This window comes from Chenopodium quinoa, unplaced genomic scaffold (genome assembly GCF_001683475.1).
Source record: "Chenopodium quinoa cultivar QQ74 unplaced genomic scaffold, ASM168347v1, whole genome shotgun sequence".
Taxonomy (NCBI): domain Eukaryota; kingdom Viridiplantae; phylum Streptophyta; class Magnoliopsida; order Caryophyllales; family Amaranthaceae; genus Chenopodium; species Chenopodium quinoa.
Genome location: NW_018743691.1, coordinates 3,170,183 through 3,192,666, shown reverse-complemented (window position 1 = coordinate 3,192,666; position 22,484 = coordinate 3,170,183). Strand labels below are relative to the sequence as shown.

The 22,484-nt window shown below is 33.9% G+C and overlaps 1 pseudogene; it reads left to right on the top strand.

Annotated features, from left to right (window-relative positions):
* The first annotated feature begins 12,587 nt into the window (after positions 1-12,587).
* On the top strand, positions 12,588-21,938 carry LOC110683777 (annotated as a pseudogene).
* The last annotated feature ends 546 nt before the right edge of the window (positions 21,939-22,484 follow it).

Sequence of the window (22,484 nt, the reverse complement as noted above, 5' to 3'; positions counted from 1 at the left end):
TATTTTATTTTTTTATTTTATTTTATTTTTTTTTGTATCTTCAATATAATATTTGATATAATAATACTTTGGGGTTATTATCGTTAAATCAGGGTTATTATTCATGTCTATAGGGTGTCATACATGGTTTACGTGGTATTTGGTTAATAAAAAGGAAAATGATACTAATTAAGTTAGAAAAAATTGAAAAGAATAATCACACCTTTTGCCAATCTGCTCAAAATAATCCCACCTTTTTGAATTCCAGAAATAATCCCACCTTGTAAACACATCTTCCCAAAATGAACCTTTTACCGGTTTATGAAATTGGTAATCTTTTTTAGAAGGTGACTTGACACTTGTCACCTTCTAATTGGTCCTAATTTTAAAACAATTAAAAATAAAAAAATCTCTCAGCCCCACGACCACCCCCTTCATCGCCACCATCATCACCATCACAACCCCCTGCCACCACCCCTTTATCACCACCATCATAACCCCCTTCCCACCCCTTTATCACCACCATCACAACCTCTGACGCCGAAACAGACAAATCAGTCGCCGCTAGAACATCCGGACCAGCCGCCCTCCTTTGTTCCCTCCCCTTCTCCGATTCCCTCTCCTTCCCCGTTCCCCCTTCCCCGTTCCCCTTCCTCGATTCCCTCCCCTATTGGACTGGTGTCGCCAATTGTTTCCCAATCTATTCGATTCAGGTGTGTTTTGATTCAAAGATTAAGAGGGGATTTGGACATAGGCAGCCCCTTCTCCGACAATTTGGGCTGGGGATTTGAGGTCGAAACCTCATAGCTTGACAAAACAGAATTAATGGCGATTGATCAGATCTCTTTTCAATCTCTCTCCGCACTGCTTTGGTGAGATTTATGTGGGCTTGGCTTAGGTGACGGGACAGGGCTGCATCTCAGGTGGCTCAGGTGACGGGGCTAGCTGGGCTTGCATCTTTGGTGGTCAGTTTGGTGGTGATGGTGGGAAAGGTGGTCAGTATAGTGGTGATGGTCATGGTGGTTGAATGAAGGGGGTAAGGTGGAAAATGGTGGGGGACGGGCGGTGCCAATAATGGGGTGGGGCTGGGTTAGGGTGTTTGGGATTTTTTTTTTCTTGGTTTTATTTTTAAAAAAAAACAAAATATTTACCTGTTGAAACGGTTGTAGGTAAAAAAAAGCTCATTTTGAGCACATGGGGTGTTAAGGTGGGATTATTTCTGAAATACGCAAAGCTAGGATTATTTTGAGCAGATGTGTCAAAGGTGAGATTATTCTTTTCAATTTTTCCATTAAGTTATATATCATCAAAATTTTTGAACACTTAGATGTTTAAGATTTAGTTTTAGTGTACTGTTTTTAGTCATTTGTCTAATCGATTTTTACATTATATTCCGTTATTTATCTCATTATCAATTGCAAATTAAGAACAAAATAAATATATTATAGGCGTACATTGTCCATGTTAGTTTTATTACATAAACAATTTTTATAATTATATAACGTAAAATTATCTTGCATAGCACAAGACCTAACCTTGTTAGATTCTACATTTTTTTTCTAAGGGTATGTAAAAAAGAATAGAAAGTGACCATAGAGCGAGATTTTGGAAAGCAAAATCGAGTGACAAGAATGGAACCAAATATAAGAGAAAATAACAACTTATTATTAAGTTTATTTTTATAAGATAAAATTGATAGATTATATGACTTCTTTTTGATTTCTAATAAATTTTATTTATAAGACAACTATATTCCATTAGGATAATAAAACTAAAATATATATATATATATATATATATTTTTAAAAAAAACCTAACAAAAACTTCGATTGTATCTTATACAATGACAAAGATCGATTAAAATTTTAATGGCTCAACTTCTTGACGTAATTGTAACACACATTTTAGTTCTTATTATAGGAAGTTAATGGTGCAAATTAATCTAGGAAACAAACCCTAATTCTGTTAACCATGCATAACTTTTGGATTATTGTCACTCAACCTCACGGATAATAAACAACTCAAACAAAAACTAAAGAAAACAATTAAAATTTTGATTTTTTATCACACCAATTTGAAATGTTAACTAAATAAAAGTAAAATTATCTTTAAATTTTTAAAGATTATTTTGTATAAATACTGTATGAATGAAAAACATGAAAAATATAAATAACCAACATTAGTTTAGAAAAGAGTAATACCATCGAAATTTGAACTAAAAAAATTCAATCACCACATAAATAACAAAACAAAGAATGAGAATTGAGAATTTAAATAAATTTTTAAAACCAATTTCTTAATATTGGATATTTTATCTAAATAATGGAATATATAAGAAAATAGTTATGCCATTCCTTTTACATAAAATAACTCAAAATATTTAGACAACATTTTTTTTATCAAATTTTATACAACTAAAAAACTAAAACTTATTTTTTTTCTAATAGGATTTTTATTAAGTAATTATAGAGATTAAGAGACTACATATATATATATATATATAGTACTGTCAAAACGGTTTGACAGTTCGGGTTTGGTTCGGTTTGAAATCGGGTTGGTTTGAAATCGCTTTAAGTGTCTCGCGGATTGGTTTCAGTTCGGTTTAAATAGTTATCAGTTCGATTCGGTTTTGGTTTATTCTTGAGCGGTTTTAATTCAGTTCGGGTTGTAAACAGTTCGGGTAGTATACGGTTTGGTGTAGACGGGTTGCGGTTTGTTAACAGTTCGGTGTAAACGGTTTTTATCCCGGTTCAAACAGTTTCGGGTTGAAAACAGTTTCGGGTTAGAAATAGTTCGGTTCTTTTTCGATTCAGTTTATAACTAGTTCGGTTTTTATTCTATTTAGTTCATAACTGGTTCGGTTCTTTTTCGGTTCAGTTTATAACTGGTTTAGTTCTTCAACGGTTTAACGTTATTTGGATCGGTTCCATTTCGAGTTTACTAAATTACGGTTTGGGTCAGAAGATATTTTATACTATGATAATAATTTGGCAAGAAGATATTTTATACTATGATAGATTTTCAACTAATATTAATTTGGCAGGAAGAATTTTTGTACTAAGAAAAATTTTCAAATTCTTAATGGTTCTTTGTATTATAAAAAGTAAGATTATTTTGCTCAATCAATATAATTACATTAAAAATAAGTTGGGAAAAATAATAATACTCGATCGGTAGTAAACATGTGTGCATAATTAAATTTCATTTAATATACCTTTTAACTTCATTTTAATATTCTCTTTATAGTAAGCCGATTCATTTATAAGTGGTCCAGTTCATAAACGATTCGGTTTGCAAGCGGTTCGGTTTATACAGTTCGGTGCAAACAGGTCGCGGGTTGTTAACTGTTCGGTGTAAACGGTTTTTATCCCGGTGCAAACGGTTTTGGGTTAAAAGCGATTTCGAGTTAGAAACAGTTCGGTTCTTTTTTGGTTCGGTTTTATTTCAATTCGGTTTAAAATTGGTTTGGTTCAGTAACGGGTTTGGTTCTTATACGGTGTGACGTTGTTCGGATCGGTTCGGTTTCGGGTTCATTCACATACGGTTCGGGTCGATTTTCGGTTTAAAAAAAACGGTTTTTAATCGGTTCGGTTCTCATCTGGGTCGGTTTGTTTCGGACAGTTAAACGGTTTCGGTTTGATATTATATATATATATATATATATATATATATATATATATATATATATATATATATTATATATATATATATATATATATATATATACATACATACATATATATATACATATATATATATACATATATATATATACATACATATATATATACATATATAAGTACATCATACGCATGGTTTTCATCCGATTAATCTTAACAAAATACTCTATAACAAGTTTGTAAGGTAGTTGGGTTATTAAAAAATTTTAAGAAAAAAAAGTAGCAAAGTTAATTTATAGAGAAATAAGGGAGGAGAGGCTAAAAAAAATATATAGAAAGGAATTAGGACTATGGGATGGTAGTAATATATTATTACTTCATAAAATGTAGTAATTTGACCTAAAAAGTTGTAAAGTCTGGTTCTCTACCCTTAATTTTTACTAAGATTAAAATGATTTTATTTAATTTAAAATATGTTTTTTATATGAAATTGAATTATTTTTTACCCAAATTAGATTAGTTTTGCTAAAAATAAAATTATTTTGTCCTTGTATGGTTGCGGGAGATAACCCGCTTGCTAATAGGTGGTGTAATACATGTTTAATTAAGAACAAAGCCGCTCGCAGCCAATTCATGAGACAGCGACACTTGACATTCCAGGTTTTTGCCAAGTGTCACACCACGTAGGAGATGAATATGTATTATTGTGATACATATGATAGTTAGCGATTTTCAGATAGATGTTTAAAGATATAATTGTTTATCGATAGAATTCTAACATTTCACATATATACAAAATTAATCATAACTTTTGATAAATATCCTAAAATTCAATTCTATTTCCATCATTAAATTCGTTTTAAAAAATACTGTAAAATAAGATCTATTTATAATATATTTAATCACAAACTTTTGTACGTAGATGGCCAAACTATGTCACAAACTAATACAAGAGTTACTTCGTTAGTGTTATGGGGGTTACTTGGTCAGTATTATAGTGGTTACTCACTTAGTGTTATAGATAATGGTTACTAAGTCAATGTTAGAGGTTACTTAGTTAGTATTACAGGGGTTACTCGTTCAATTTTATAAGTGTTACTTTGTCCGGCTAGATGGTGTGGTTAGCCGCATACAAAATACATTGTTATTGAATTTATATTAAAAAAATATTAGAGAATCAGTAAAAATAAGTTTTAATCAGTCAAATTAATTTTAGTTTGGTAAAAATACTTTTAGTTATGTAAAAACAATAATTTAAGTTCATTAAGAATAATTTCAAGTCAATAATAGCAAAGATATCTATTTACAAATAAAACTACAAAAAATATTATTATATTAATATCCTACATTGTCAGAACGAATTATTTTACCGTAATTAACATTAAAGTAAAATTGTTATCTTAACATTTTATCAACCATTCGGGCATCGCCCGGGCCAAAACTAGTTAATTAATTAGGTTAGGTTCCGTGCCATGCACGGTAATTTTCAATATCTATTATTTAATCAACACTATACTTAATTAGTTAATTATATAAAAATAATAAATAAATAAAACTACATGGGTTACTACTTCGTATCATGAATTTATTATGAAGAGTCTATATTAGTAAAAATAGATATTTTAATATACGCACATATGTAAATTTATGTACCGTATAATTCACCAACAAACTTATATCATTGTTTCTATTAACCAAATGATCAATATCTTAACAATATGTATTTAACCCTTAAATAGTTTTTTTTTTTTACCCGTAAAATCATTATGTTTCATTACTCCGTATCTCTTATGCAGTATACTTTTTTTCAAACTGACTTAAAATATTATTTTCATTTTTTTTCTTAGCAAGCTTACGAAAGTCTTAATAAAAATAATTCTTGTTGTAATATGGAAGAGTAGTTTATACTACTATGTATGTCATTAATTATGTTAAGATTTTGATTTTTTTTTTCCTAACTTAAGTTTATGGCATCAATATATATTGTGTAGGGATACATCAAATCTTTTTTATTCTTTTATTTATGTACAGAATTTGTTTCCTACAAGTTTTTCTAAAAAAAAAAAACACACACAAAAAAAAAAAAAAAAATCTAAAAGACATACTAGGAGATGACACGTATCATTGTTGATAAATCTTTTAGTATATGGTTATCGATAAGAACAACAAAATTTAAAAAAAAAAACAATAAAACAAGGATTTATGTGGTCCGATCACATTTAACCTACATCCACAGGTTGACAATTTAAGAGCTTCTCTTCACAATAATAGAGAAAACCCGATAGAAAAATGGATTTTTTTTCATTTTTTATTTTTTGTTAGAAACTGTCTAATTTAACACATATTTTTGAGAAACTACCAACCTAATTAAAAAAAAAACGTTGTAAGAAAATACCTAACTAATTAATAAAAGCTAAAATGCTGTAAAATACTACTCCCTCCGTTTTTAAATATTTGCTCAATTTCTCTTGAACACGCATGCCAATGTTAATCTTTGATCACTAATATCTTTAATTATCAATAAGTATAAATTCTAACAATTGAAAATTAATAATCTATTCATTGAGATTATTCCAACAAATACCCACAAGACTATTTTTTTTCTTAGGAAAAATTAGAAATAATAATCCCAACTTTCATCAATGTTGGTAGAATAATCCCAAGTTTAGATTATACCAGAATAATCCGAATTTTGTGGGGTCTTCTTTTTCTTCAATCCCTAACCGGTCAACAAAAGTCAATGACCTATTACATCAGGTCACTTGACACGTGTCGAGTTCCAATTGGTCCAAAAATGTTAAAAAAAACTAAAAAAAAAATCAATTTTTTTTTAGAAAAACCACCCAGCCCAAGCTGCCCGGCCTCGTCGGACCCCACGCAACCACTGCCCTAGTCGCCGCCAGCCTAGCCACCACCTCGTGGGACCCCACGCAACACCTAAGTCGCCGCTGCAACCGCTACCATCTAAACCACCATCCCCCTCCCTGAAACCTCCACGCAACCACCAACAAAACCCTCCCAATTTCACCCCAAAACTCACCGCGCACCCTACGCCGTTTATTCCCCCTCGCCCTGCGCCGATAGTACCCCCTCCCCCTGCGCGTGCTAATTGCCCTCCCTCTTCGCCGCTAAATCCCCTCCATACGCGCCGCTAATTCACAAATCCCCTTCGCCGCTAATTCGAAAACGGGTGGGGTTGGGTTAGGGGTTTCGGGATGAGGGATGTCTGTTTTCTGGGGTAGGTGAGGGTTTCGAGTGTCGCCGGAAAACGAAAAAGAGAGGGAGAGGGAATCAGCGGCGCAAGGGGGAGGGGGAATCAGCAGCGAAGGGGTGGTTTTTGGTAGTTTTCGGGAGTGGGCTGGTGTCTTTGAGGGAATTTCGAGAGTTAGGATGGGTGGTTTTTGGGGTTTTCGAGAGTGGGTTGGTGGTTTTCGGGGGTTTGATTGGTGGCATGGGAGTTTCGGGGGAGGGGATGGTGGTTTGGCTCGAAGCGACGACTCTAGGGGTAGGGGAAGGCCGAAGGTCCGGCGAGTTAGGTGGCTGGCATGGGCGGTTGCCAGATTGGCTAGGTGGTTAGGGCTTTGGCTGGTGGGTTTTGTTTTTTAATTTTTTTTTTTTGTTTTTTTTTATATTTGTAGCCAATTGATTCATGACACGTGTCACTATAATAAAAAAAATAAACAAATCACCCTTTCAACCGGTAATCGGTATTTGGGATTGAAGAAAAAGAAGACCTCCCAAAGTTCGGATTATTCCAGAATAATCCAAACTTGGGATTATTGTACAAAAATTGATGAAAGTTGGGATTATTTTTTCTAATTTTTCCTTTTTCTTATGCATAAATCACAAACATTAGTCAAAATAGGACATATGAATAGAGCAAAAAATAGAAATGGAGCAAGTATTTAAAAACGGAGGGAGTACCTCTTACCAAATTTCTACCGTCTGCTCTAATCAAGTACAGAGTACTCCCCATGTATAATTAAAATTGTCGTACAAAGAAATTGCCGTCATACACTTCAAGCACCTAGAAGATTCAACAATTAATTTTATTAATCATTAGTCCGTACACAATCATTATCATATGATACAATTAGTGCTGTCAAATTTCAAACCGAAACCGTTTAATTGTCTGAAACCAACCGACCCAAATGAGAACCGAACCGATTAAAAACCGATTTTGTAAAACCGAAAACCGACCCGAACCGTACTTAAGTAAACAGAAACCAAACCGATCCGAATAATGTCAAACCGTATAAGAACCAAACCCGTTAACAAACCGAACAAGTTCTAAACCGAACTGAAATTAAACCGAACCGAAAAAGAACCGAACTGTTTCTAACCCGAAATTGTTTCCAACCCAAAACCGTTTGAACCGAGGTAAAAACCGTTTACACCGAACCATTAACAAACTGCAACTCGTTTGCACCGAACCGTTTATAAACCGAACCACTTACAAACCGAACTGTCTATGAATCAAACTGTAATTTCGATGTCACAATAACTCATCAAATCATGATTATGACACATCAATTAGATGATTGAATTGAATAAGAAGCAGCTAATAATGTGATGGTAAAACAATAATAATTCATTAATACACTAAACTTTTATAATCTACGTTACTTCGTAATAAACTAGTAAGATCAGTACGACTAAACTTGAAATAACATGATATGTATTTTTGAAATCGATGAGAATTTGTATATAATATAATACCTAATGCCTAAATATGAAGTGATGAAGTCTCGGCTTGATATAAAACTTGTTAAATAGCAAAAGGTTAGCAATTACTATGAAATTTCAAATCAAAATCATTTAACTCCCCGAATCCAAACAACACGATTAAAAACCGACTTTTTGAAATAAAAAACCATTTTGAACCATAATTTAGCAAACGTGAAATTGAACTGATCCGAATAACATTAAACAGTGTAAAAGGCGAACCCGTTAACAAACCGAACCAAAATAAAACTGAACCGAAAAAGAACCGAACCGATTCTAACTCGAAATCGTTTCCAACCCAAACTGTTTGAACCGGTATAAAAACCATTTACACCGAACTGTTAACAAACCGCAACCCGGCTGCACCGAACCGTTTACAACCCAATTCGAATTAAAACGGCTCAAGAATAAACCGAAACCGAATCGAACCAATAACTATTTAAACCTAACTGAAACCGACTCGCGAGACACTTAAACCGATTTCAAACCGACCCGATTTAATACCGAACCGATTTCAAACCGAACCAAACCCGAACTGTCAAACCGTTTTGACAGTGCTAGATACAATTATTCCGTACAAAGATCAAGGATAATGCATGATATTTGAAACCTAGTATTATCAATTCATTAGTTTAACAAAAGATACCATTATATTCTTCATTTGTTCAAAAACTGAGTAACATGACAGTTATGTTGTTGTTGAAGCATAATGGTTTTGATGATGAGAAACTTGAACTAAAAGCAAACTCAACTAATAAAGATTTTCTAGTGTGTGATTAGTCAAGGTGCGGATTGATCTTGGTGATTGAAGAACCATCTGAAACTAAGAAGACTTGATGAAGATCTTTATTTGAATAAGTTAAACAAATCAGAGGAAGATTTCTCTAACAAGAACTAAGTTCCCTAACAGGAACGTTCCCTAACATGAACTTGAAGACTAGCAGTTAAGTTCTTAGGTGGAACTTGATATGCTTAGAGCCCAAGTAATTTACCTGATCAAAGTGCGGCGCAGCAATAATAGTTAAGGTTTTATCTTAGAAATTATTGTTAGTATGGTAAGTAGGTTAGTGCACGAAATTTATTAGAAACGTGATAAGTTTGCTTGGTAAATAAAATAAATATGGAAAATTATAAAAGATAGATTTTAGGAAAAGATTTTCTAAAAAGATTAATTTCTTTAAAGTTGATTTGTTAAAAAGATAAGTCTTTTTAATAAATATCTTTTTATACTTATTTTCGGAAAAGATTTTATTCCACTTGATTTGCTAAAACCGTGTTTAAAAGATAAGTTAAGTTAACATATTTATCTTTTTAGAAAACCTACTTTCTATACAAGTGTTACTTGTATAAATAGTATAGAGCAAAATGATTTAGGTTTTTGTGAGTTTATGCGTGGAGAAATCACAGTGCTTTAATTAAGTAAGTTTACCAAGCTTCTAACTTATCATATTAGTTTCGGATTTCGTGCATTGCTTACCTATCATAATAGGCGTCTTATATTTGTATTGGTTGGGTTATTTGGGTGAAATTTATAGTTTGTGTTACATACAGTTTTGCGTTAGCTTCTTGGTGAGGCTGTGAGTTTTGTACTGGGGTGGTACGGGTATTTAGTACTTTTGGCAGTACGTGTAGTACTTTGGTGGTACGAGTGAATCTAAGTGTGGTGCTTAGATTGGGTAGGATAGGGTCCTATCAAGTAGCAAGTCCAGTGAGGAACTTGTGAAATGAAGGTCCGTGCTAATAGGTTGTAACTTGGTGTTTGCCCTATTATAGTGAAGTTTTTTGTGTTTGAAATCCCTAAGGTAGGGTCGAGGTTTTACTTACAGTTGGGCCCTGGAAGGTTTCCTCGTAAAATCTGTGTGTTTTATTAAGTTCCTATACACATTTTTTATTAAAAAAGTAGTCATTAGGAACTCTATACAATTCACCCCCCCCCCCTCTTGTATTAATCGTCTCAACTAACAATTGCAAATTAAAATGTTTAGTAATAGAGAAAAGGACTAACGAACAACTTAACAGTTGTAGATTATGTAGACAATTTCATCATGCAAACATGTAATAAACTCAATATAGAATACAATTGACTAGTTTATTAAGAGTATATGTGTTAACCAGATGAACTTCTACAAGAGGGGGGGTGAATTGTAGACAAGAACTTATAGCAAAATTAAAGCGGAATTTTAAATGAAAGCTACAAGGAACACGAAAATGCAAGAGAGGATTTTTATGTGGAAACTTCTTGGGCCCAATCAAGAAGAAAAACCACGACCACTATGGATTTTACTAAACTCTTTCACTATAGGGCAACGACTCTGTTACAACTTATAAGGACCTCTACTTGAGTTTCTCAATATACTCAAGTTCACACAGTTGTTCCCTCAAACAACTGTACTCACAAGCTTCGACTCTGAAGCTCTCTCTTACACTCTTAGGCTCAACTCAAAGCCTAACTACAACAAGAGTTCACTCAACCCTTTTCCCAAAAACCCAAAATACAACTCTGTAATCTAGTGTGTAGGAAAAACTTATGCAATAGGAACTCAGACTCTAAAAGAAAGCTCAAAGATATTTCAAGAATGTTTTTCAAGTTAAGTCTGGTGAGTTGTTCAAAGTTTACAACTCTCTATTTATAGAGTACTTATAAACTCTAAACGACTTCCCACTCTCCCCACATCAGTCATGTTCCCATGATCATAGGACATGAATCCATAACTGATTGTTGAGGAAAACATGGGAACGTGATGACCAAGTGATAGAAATATCTTTAATGGTATTCCTAAGACTAAGTCAAAAAAGATTAAAACGTGTAAAACTAACTTGGAGAAAAAGAAATTTTAATAAAGATAATATCTAAAATTTATTTTACAAAAATAAATAATCTTTTTACCAAAATAGATTTTATCACATCAAAATCTTTAGCTTTTCAAGAAAAAATAATTTTAATATATTTTCAAAGAGTTTAAAATATACGTTCATATTTTTTCTTAAAAACCAAGTATGTTCCTTCTGAGTTCCAAATCACTATAAGTTCCCAACACTTACATAAATCCTATAATAAATTTAGTTTTCATGTCTTCTCTTGGTTGAAGCTCCAACTCTGTAGCTTCAATTTGCTTCGTTCCAAGTTCCCACTCAGGATCATGAATAATGAACAAAGCTTGTTCCCTTAAGGAACATGACACACACTTGTTCCCAAAGGGAACTAGATAAACCTTTGTTCCCAAAAGGAACATGATAAATATTTACTTGATTTTCTTTCGCTTGTTTTTGCCAAGTCTGTAACACATATTCTTTTATGTTCCTTCTTGGGAACTTCATTCATCTACGTACAGGAACTTAATAAAAACATTAGTTAAGTTTGTTTGGGTCATCATCAAAACATAGAGTACAACAATATGCTTATGAAATTCTGGAGTTTATTCCGGAAGAATGTTAAACATGTTTTCTATGATACTTATATAAATACTTGTTCTTTTCCTAGTTACTACAATACTACTACTACAACATTCACCATATTCTATACACTATCTTCAATTAATTGTTTTAATTTTTGTTCTTCGGTGTGCATGCTCAAACCCTTCCGTAACCAGGTTACTCTCTAGCTATCTCCTCGTTTTTAATACAAATGGCTCATATAAATTTCCATTGCTTAATCATGCATTTTGCTATATTTGTTTCAATGTATAGTACACATAGAAGTTGATATATGTATCTAACAAGTAATGTAACACTTGTAGCTATGTATACCTGATAGATTTACAATAACTTATTGTTGATGATTTATTCTTACTTTTTGGAATAATTGACGTGGGAAGTAATAAATTATGATCAAATTAGACTACATGTTTTATTCGATGTGGTGTTATATGTAAAATGCTGATATGCATGCAATCATAATCTTCGTATTATACTCATCGTAAATTTATTCAAATATAATTATCAAAAGATTGTTACTCCGTATATTACTCGGTTCGATCTTTTTTTAAATAAAATAGTGATTCCAATATTTACATTAATTTAAATATAGTCCATGGGAAATTATGAGCATGCATGGGAAATTTCAATTAGATAAAAAATTGTATAAAAAATATATAGAAAAGAGGAGAATTTTTGTTACCATATATAGTGAAAGATTTTGAAAAGGAATAACCATTTGAACCTTCGACATCTAGACCAATTTCATAACTATAACATATGCATACATGCATGTTCTTCTTAATTAAATGCACAATTCATGGAAAAACGATGGTTTAATTATTTATTCATATATGCATACCATACCATTACTACTTGTGTAAATTTTGAGCTGTACTTGTGTAAATTAAATCTAATATCAGCATTTAATTTGCATGCAGGACGTTTATGAAAAATAAAAAAAAAAAATTAGAGGAGAAGAAGAAGAGAATTTTCATCATGGCGAAACAAAACACACTAGATGTGCTTAATGCACTAGATGTAGCAAAAAACACAATGGTACCATTTCACAGCAATTGTGATTGCCGGTATGGGATTCTTTACATATGCATATGACTTGTTTTGCATCTCCTTGCTGACAAAGCTTCTCAGTCACATTTACTACGATGTACCTGGATCGAATAAGCCGAGAGCATTGCCTATTAATGTCTCTGCTGCTGTAAGTGGAGTTGCCCTTTGTGGGACTCTTGCCGGTCAACTCTTTTTCGGTTGGCTCGGAGACAGGATGGGGAGGAAGAAGGTGTATGGTATCACCCTAGTGTTGATGGTTTGTATGTCCATTGGCTCTGGTCTCTCGTTTGGGAGCACTGCCAAGGGTGTCATGACCACCCTTTGCTTTTTTCGCTTCTGGCTCGGGTTTGGTGTTGGAGGAGATTACCCTCTTTCTGCCACCATCATGTCTGAGTATGCTAACAAGAAGACTCGTGGAAGTTTCATTGCCGCTGTCTTTGTTATGCAAGGTTTTGGTATCTTGGCCGATGGAATTATATCCTTAATAGTTTCATCTGCATTCAAGGCCAAGTTTAAGCCTCCCGCTTATAAAGTGGACCCTATTGCCTCCCTACCGCGAGAGAGTGACTATATTTGGCGTATTGTCTTGATGTTCGGAGTCATTCCTGCTGCCACAACATACTATTGGCGTATGCAGATGCCTGAGACTGCTAGGTACACGGACCTTGTGGCTAATAATGCTAAGCAAGCTGCTGCAGACATGTCTAAAGTCCTCAAGGTTGACATAGAAGCCGAGGAGGAGAAAATTGAACACATTGCAAAGAGTGATAGAAATAACTTTGGGCTATTTATTCACAAAAGAATTTGCTCGTCAATACGGTGTCCGCCTCCTAGGAACTACTAGTACTTGGTTCTTACTCGATGTTGCTTTTTATAGTCAAAATCTTGTCCAAAAAGATCTTTTCTCCTCCATCGGGTGGATCCCACCAGCATCTGATATGAGCGGAATTAGGGAGGTGTATATGTAGCAAGAGCCCAGACGTTGATTGCTCTTTGTGGAACCGTCCCTGGATACTGGTTCTCTGTTGCTTTCATAGACATAATAGGACGTTGGTGGATCCAAATGATGGGATTCTTTTTCATGACAGTCTTCATGTTTGCCATTGCAAAAATTCTACTATGGTCCCTTTAATTTGGACCACCACTATTCTTAATTATCATTGGTTGATTTTTTATTTATTTTTTTACCTTGGTCAAACCTTAAATTTGGTATTTTCCTTTTTTAATTGGAAAATTTAACATTAGTGGACAAACCTTTGTCCGGTTCTCCAATATTGAACCAACCTTTAAATCTTCCCATATTAAACTTAAAAATGTAACTTTTCTCCCAAAATAGACTGTGGTGACTGGGAACCGGTTTGCAAAGTCAACAGAACGCATGTTGACCTTTGGGAAGTTAGTTTCCCTCCCAAATTAATTGAAGCGCCATTACTGTCTTTAACCAACTGTGTCGAATAAGCCATTAATGCTCAAAAAAGCACCCCTCACCTCTTCTTTTTAATTACCCAAATTTCACTTTCTCTTTCGCTTTCAATCCGTACTCTCCTTTCCCTTTCTGCTAATTGCTGGTCCCCAATTTTTTTTTTCCTAAATTGGCTCTGCAATTGTACTGGATTCGTGTAACCATTGAAGTGAATTTGAAGCAGCTGGGGAAGGTCTTTCGGTGCTCGCTTCCTCGATTTATCAATGGTACGTATTCGGAAAACCCTAAATTAGTTTAATTATGTTGAATTGTGCAAAATTGTGGGCTAAATTGCGAATTTTGTTGATTTTTTTGCATTGAAATTACACTCTTTTGGTTGTGTTTTGTAGTTAGGTTTAGTTGCGTATGTGATTGTTATTGCTATTGTTGTTATATTTGTGTCTGAAAGATGGTAAATTTATGTTTAATGCTAGATGGATGATCCTTTTGATGCTGTAACTCTTAAGTACTGGTATGGGGGGGCGTTTTAAAACCTCGCGTAATGGTACTTTAGTGTATGAGGGTGGAATGGGTAGGACTTTTAGTATTGATCCTAATCAGTTTTGTTGGTGGTGGTTAGAGGATTATGCAAAACAGTGTGGGGTTGAAAATGTAGAGTCTTTGCTGTATTTGGAACCAGGGGAGCCATTAGAGAGTGGGTTGAGAAAGGTTTATTCTGACAATGAAGTGAATTCAGTGAGTGCAGACACTGATTTCAGTGTTTTCAGTTGGAAGGTGGGGCAGAGGTTTTCATCCAGGGAGGCTTTCAGGGATGTTGTATCTAAGTATGCTATTTTACAATATAAGTATGCTATTTTACAAGGAAGGGATTTGTATTATGATATAAGCAACATCAAAGTAAATCAAAGATTAGGTGTGAAGTGTGTGGAGGGTTGTGCTTTCTATTTGTATGGTGCTTAGGAGAGTAGGAGGGAAACCTTTATTGTAAAGACAGTGCAGTTGGAGCACACTTGTCACAGGAACATGAAAAGGAATAGACCGTTAAAGTCTAAATGGGTAGCTAAGCAATTTTAGAGGTTTTCAAGAACAGACCCCATTGGCCAGCAAAAGAGATAGTTGAAACTATCAGAAGGGCCTTTAAGGTAGTTGTTCAAAGAGAATTTGCATACAAGGTGAAGTATGCAGCTCACAGAATTCTTCATGGGTCAATGCATGACCATTATGCTAAGGTTGGAGGTTACATAGCAGCTTTGAAGGGTAGCAACCCTGGTAGCTCTGTTGAGTTGGTGATAGTAGCAAAACTCAGCAAGCAGCCTGCACCACCCATATTTCAGAGGCTGTTTACTTGTATTGAAGGTCTGAAAAAGGGTTGGGTAGATGGCTGCAGGAAGGTGATATGTGTGGATGGGTGTTTTTTTGAAAACTTTTGTAGGGGGGCAGTTACTGTCAGCTGTTGGTAGGGATGGGAATGAGCAAATGTACCCTACAGCTTGGGTAGTTGCAGAAGGGGAGAACAACTTATCATGGGAGTGGTTTTTTGAGTATCTGAAGAGCAATCTTGGCCTAGGGGATGGTGATGGTGTGTGCATCATATCTGCTGAACATATGGTGAGTTTTTGTACCTTTTTTTATGTATTCTTTTTTTGATATGTGTGGATGTGATAATGTGTGATGTTTGATGTCTACTAGGAAATTTTAAATGCTGTGAAAAATGTTCTCCCTAAGGCAGAACACAGGCATTGTGCTAGGCACATATATGCTCACTAGCACAAGACTTACAAAGGGGATGAACTGAAACTGATGTTTTAGAAAATAGCCAAGTCATACAACATGACAGATTACAATGAAAACCTTGAAGCACTGAGGAAGCTGGACCCTGATGCAGCAAATGCTTTTACAGCATACAATCCAAAATTGTTCTGTAGATCCCACTTAGATACAAAAGTCAAAATAGATGCAATCACAAGCAATATGGCAGAAACCTTCAATGGCTACATCATCAATGCAAGAACAAAGCATCTGATTTACATGCTTGAAGAGATAAGGGCCAACTTGATGCAGAGGCTTGTGCTGAAAAGGCTGGAAAGGCAGAAATGCAACTCCTTTCTGTGTCCAAACATCCAGACAAAGTTGGAAAAGGTGAAGAATAAGGCTGCATATTGTGATGTTATGCCTTCATCAGAGACATTGTTTAATGTCAGCTACAAGTTGGATTCTGTGGTTGTTAATTTAGAAGCAAAAACTTGCACATGTAGAAAGTAGGACATGGTTGGAATACCATGTTGTCATGCAGTGGCTTGCATTTTTTTCTTGCATCAAGAAGCTGAGTCTTATGTTGATAGCTGTTACTGGAAGGAGGTGTATTTGCAAACATATGCAGGTATGAAGCTTAATGCTAGTCTAACACTGACTTTATGTTATACCTATGTAAGTCTAATTTTTATTTATATTTTTTTTTTAATGCAGGATAAATTCCACCTTGTGAAGGGGAGAGACACTGACCTGCAGTTCAGTGTGTTATGGACCCTCCCCTTATTAAGATAGGGCCTGGCAGACCCAGGAAAAACAGGATCAAAGACCCATCTGAAAATCCATCTAAGCCAGGTCACCTCACTAGAATAGGGATGGAGATGACATGCAGTAATTGTCATCAGAAGGGCTACAACAAAAGGAAGTGTGCTCAACCAACTTCCACTGCCACTCAGCCTCCCACCAAGAAGCAAGCAACTGCAGCTACACCTCAACAACAACAAACACCTGCTGCTGCTGCTCAATCACATCATGAGGCTACAGCACATCCAAGCCAACTTGGGAGGGGTGGGAGAATGATTAGAGGAGGGAGGGGTTCTAGAGGAGGGAGGACTGGTTCAGCTTCTGGTGGAGAGAGCAGCAGTGCATCTACAACAGGACTAGGAAGGGGATCAAGAGGAGGCAGAGGCTCAAGGGGAGGCAGGGGCTCAAGGGGTGGCAGGGGCTCAAGAGGTGGAAGGCTACCAGTTGGTGTGGGAGTCCTGTTTGGTGCAGATGGTTCTGTACATAACCAGGGTCCTTCTCAATCTGATGTACACCAGGGTCCTTCACAAGTCAGCCAGGTTGATATCCCCACTCAAACAAGCCACATCTGATGTATGGCACTACAAGCTGCTGTAATGCACCCTTATTTTGGCAAGAGCATGTTTCTTGATGTTGCTTTTGATTAGTGAACAATGTCTTTTGATGAACAATTTGGTGTTTTTTTTTAAGCAATTGTGAACTAAATCAAGTTGATGTACTTTGAATCAGCTTTGACTTATTATTTTGGAAGCCTATTATTTTAGCATTTGATTGCCCACATTTGTGTTTGTTTTCAGTTATTGCACAAATATCACAAACAAAATAGTATGGCAAAATAGAACTCTTTTTTTTTTATTGCAATAGCATTCTTAACATCACCAAATAACAACTACAAACAAACAACAACACTGCAAATTCATGTTCCTCCTACATCATTGACATAATCACTATCCCATACAAAACCCAAGACAAAATCAAAGCCAAAGAAAAAATTCCTCTCATTCCTTGCACTCTTCATCAACTCAATTCTCAATTGGCTGGTTTCCCCCTTCAATTCTTAAAGATCTTCTTCCAAGTTCTCTTTTTTAAGCTGAACCCTCTTCACCTTATCTTCCAGCATCTGCTTGTGCATCTCTAATTCAGCAATGGTTGTTTCTTTTTCAAACAATTGAAACCGTAGATCATCAACTTCATCCCTCACACCACCTATCCACTTAAAGAACCCACAATCCGTATCCTGCACATTACACCACAATTAGTTAATTAAAGCATAATACAATGAAATTAAATTGGATAAACCAGATTGCTAATGCCCCAATTAAGTTCTTACAGGCCATAATGGACAGCCATGGAACTTCAACCCCACATTTGGACCATTCTTCACCGATCTCACAACCGCATCTCTTCCATAATTACATTTAATCCTGCCAATTGACCCTCCCCTTGATGAAGAAGAAGACCCTGATGTTGCAAATTGATGCTTTGACCTCTCCATTGATGACTAATTCAAGGAATTGATTTTCGAAGATTTTTAATCGAGCAATTTTGTTCAACAATACAAGAGGTCGTTGCTATTTAAATCAAAATAATTAAAAATAAAAAAACAAACCCAACGGTAAGTGCCACGTCATCTCTAAACCGGTTACAATAGGTTACGTTACCTGTTCAGTCCATTTCGGGAGAAAAGTTACATTTTTAAGTTTAATATGGGAAGATTTAAAGGTTGGTCCAATATTGGAGAAACGGGCAAAGGTTTGTCCACTTATGTTAAATTTTCCTTTTTAATTCATTTTTTATTTTACAAAATATAATTAAAAAATTTAGAAAAATCATTTTAGTATATTTTCGAAATTTATTTATTAAAATCAGATTTTAATTAATAAAAAAATAAGATCAAATCAAAAAAAATGATTAAATTAAAAAAAAAATTCAAAATCAAAAAATTGTTCATCATGTTCTTCATAGTTCATCAATGTTCTTCAACTTTTTTCATCCATGGAGAGATTAAACATGAACACATAATCTATGTCCATTATCATTCACTTGCGCATCGAAAGCGATTTACAATATGGCTCGATCTAAAAAGAAAATCCGAAATTTTAATTTACAAAAAAATTGGGATCGTTGCGATTTTGGGCAGCGATTGAAATCCCTAAATAATAGGTTTGGATTGTACAATATCAATCAAAGTTTGCCAAAACGATGACTTTATGTAATCGAAATCATAATTTTTAAGTTTTACGGTAATCGGGGTTTATCATGATTATCTGAAAAAAATACCGCATCATTCTTTGGTCGAAACCTTGTTTGATCCAAAAAAAACACGGAAAACGAATTTAAAATCTTGTTTGTGTAAATGTTTAACCCAAAAAAGGATAGGACATTACCTGTTTTTAATATTGTAATTATTAACAACATATGACATTAGGTTGTTTTGGACATTACCAATTACTGATTTATAATTCACTACATGTTCTTTATTGGTACAGAGTAGTAAATATGAATGTGGTCTTCACTGGACAACCACGATATCATGTTAACCAGGTTTGGTATAAATGATAATTAATATATATTTACTATTGTAGTTTACTTTATGTATGTATATACTTCAATATTAGATTAAATACTTTTAGAGAGACTAACCAACAGTTTTTTTATTTTATTTTTTTATTGTACTCCCTTTTTTATCCCAAAAAACGTAGATTGAAATTTAAACCTTATTTAACGTACTGTGCATGGCACGGGCCTAAGCTATTATCTTATTATACTCGTGTATTATTTAGTATATATATTTATAGCTTAACAAATATGATATATACACTCTAATAAAATATGTATTCTAATCAATAATCTTATGATCATAACATATGAGTAAAAGTGAAGGAATTTACTTTTCGAGTCTTTTCATGAAACTTTGTTGCTGTTTATTATCATAACAAAATACAAGCTAATAGTCAGCCAAAGATTTTGCTAATCATATGCGTGAGTGTAACAACTGAATGTTAGGAATTAGTAGATCAGTTACACAAATATTGAAACTAAAAGCTTACAAAAAGGAGCCTAAATATATACTAGCTATAGATACAAAGATACAATATAAAATAGAATATATATTCAAAATATATTATTTAAGGCAAAATATAACATATTCTAACATTAAGTGTATTCATATCAAATCTAAGCAATACAAAGAGGAAGATGTGCACGCATAATTTTTTTTTTTTAACATTTGAATACAATCTTTTCAAATTTAAAAATATACTGATTTAAAAAAATTTTATACAATAATAATAAGATAAGAAATTAGGAAACTATCCTTATTATAATTGGTGATTTAAAATGTTTCTTAAATAATATTTAATTTCTAAAGTTAAAAGATATCCTAAAAGATATTGATATATATATACATATATATATATATATATAGTTAAATTAGATTAATTTATATCTTTGTACATATTTAGCATAAAATATTTTGCAATGGTTGTACAATGCATTAAAGTAAATGTCCAACATAACGTATGTTCATAAGCATTTAATAATTAAGATGTTTCCAATAGGTAATGTCTAATCCGTATTTTGGTAAATTCCTTAAAAACAAACAAGATCTGTATTCCGATTTCTATTTTTTTGGGTCAAACAAGGTTTCGAAGAAACATTGACACAGTTTCTTATCAAATCTAATGTTAAAAGATATCATAAAAGATATTGATTCCATTTTTTTATACTTAATAATTAAATTAGATTGAATTTAATTTTTGTACATTAATTTTAATTAATTAGTAATGTCCAACATAACGTTAGGGGATAACCGTTTAATATTTAAGCCCTATATAATAGGTAATGTCTTATACGTAAGTAGGTAAATTCCTTACTCATAAATACGATTTGTAATTCGGTCTCCAAATTTTTTGGATCAAACGGCGTTTCAAAGAAAAACGATATGGTTTCTTAACTGGTTTTCTTGAATAACCTAGATCACCGAAATAAATCAAATTTTTTTTATGTGATTGAGTACATAAATTCGGTGTTTTTGCATTCGCTGATTGATATTGTACAAGTGAAATATAATTTTCTACAATTAACGCCGATATGAATCGGGACTGTAGATCTTATTTCGTTTTCTTCATCCACGCATGAATATAGATCTTCCCTATCGGTTTTCTTCATCGATGCACGACTGTAGATCTTAATTTATTGAGAAATCCATCGATTGTTGAACAAATTTGAAGGACGTTGAAGATTGTCGATGATGAACAATGATGAACTTCGAAGAACGTTTATGAAATTTTTTTTGATTTTGTTTTTATTAATTTAATCTTATTTTTTATTTAATTAAAAGCTGATTATAATAAATAAATTTCGAAAATTATAAAATGTTTTTTGGAAATACAATAATTAAATTTTGGAAAATATAAAAAAGAATTAAAAAAGGAAAAATACTAAAATTAAGGTTTGACCAAGCTTTAAAAAAAATAAAAAATCATCCAATGATAATTAAGTATAGTGGTAGTCCAAATAAAAGGGACCATTGTAGAAACATCCTTGCCATTGCCTTCCCCTACACATACTGGCAACAAAAGGAGAATCGTATAGGGTTTATTATTATGTATGGGCTCACCTTTTTCTTCGCCAACTTTGGTCCTAATGCCACAACCTTTGTTGTACCAGCCGAGGTATACCCGGCTAGGTTGAGGCCAACTTGTCATGGTATATCCGTGGCAACTGGAAAAGCCGGGGCCATAGTAGGAGCCTTCGGATTTGTGTATGCCTCACAAGAGAAGGATCCGTCTAAGAGATCTCCTGGTTATCCAGCTGGTATTGGCAAGAGTAACTCTCTTATCGTGCTCGGTGTCGTCAACTTCTTGGGCATGCTTTGTACACTAATGGTTCCGGAATCTAAGGGTAAATCTCTTGAAGAATTAACCGGTGAAGATGAAGTCGACGAAGTTGACAATGAACGGAGGGAGTCTGCTTGATTACTTGATATTGCAGTGGCCAATGTGTCAACTTAACAAAAATTTATGATGAAAATCGTACTATATTTCTATTCTTGTCAAATTAATGTGTAATTCTTAGCCTTCTCATTAACATCTCAAGAATATATATAGTTACACAAGATATTCCTAACCCTAACATAATTAGGAATAAGATAAAATATTAACATAACTAGGAAATATAAAGATATTATACAATATTTCCTAATATTATCTTAACATCCCCCCTCAAGGTGGAGCATGTAGATCTCGAATGCCCATCTTGCCAAGTAAAAACTCAAATTGCGTCTTTCCTAAGGCTTTTGTAAAAATATCCGCCAATTGAATCTTCGTGGAAACATACGATGGCTTAATCACTCCTTCTTTAATGGCATCTCTAATAAAATGACAATCTACCTCAATGTGTTTTGTTCTCTCATGGAACACTGGATTGTTAGCAATATGAAGTGCCGATTGACTATCAAAATACATGTTCATACCTTGTTTATGTTCTACACCCAAGAAACGAAGTAATTGCTTCAAGTGTTTCAACTCACATGTCAACATAGTCATTGACCTGTACTCGGCGTCTGTGGAACTTGTAGCTACTGTTGGTTGCTTTTTAGTCTTCCAAGATACAGGAGATAATCCAAGTAGTACAAACCAACTAGTCAATGATCTACGAGACAAAGGACAACTTTCCCAATCCGAGTCTCACCAACC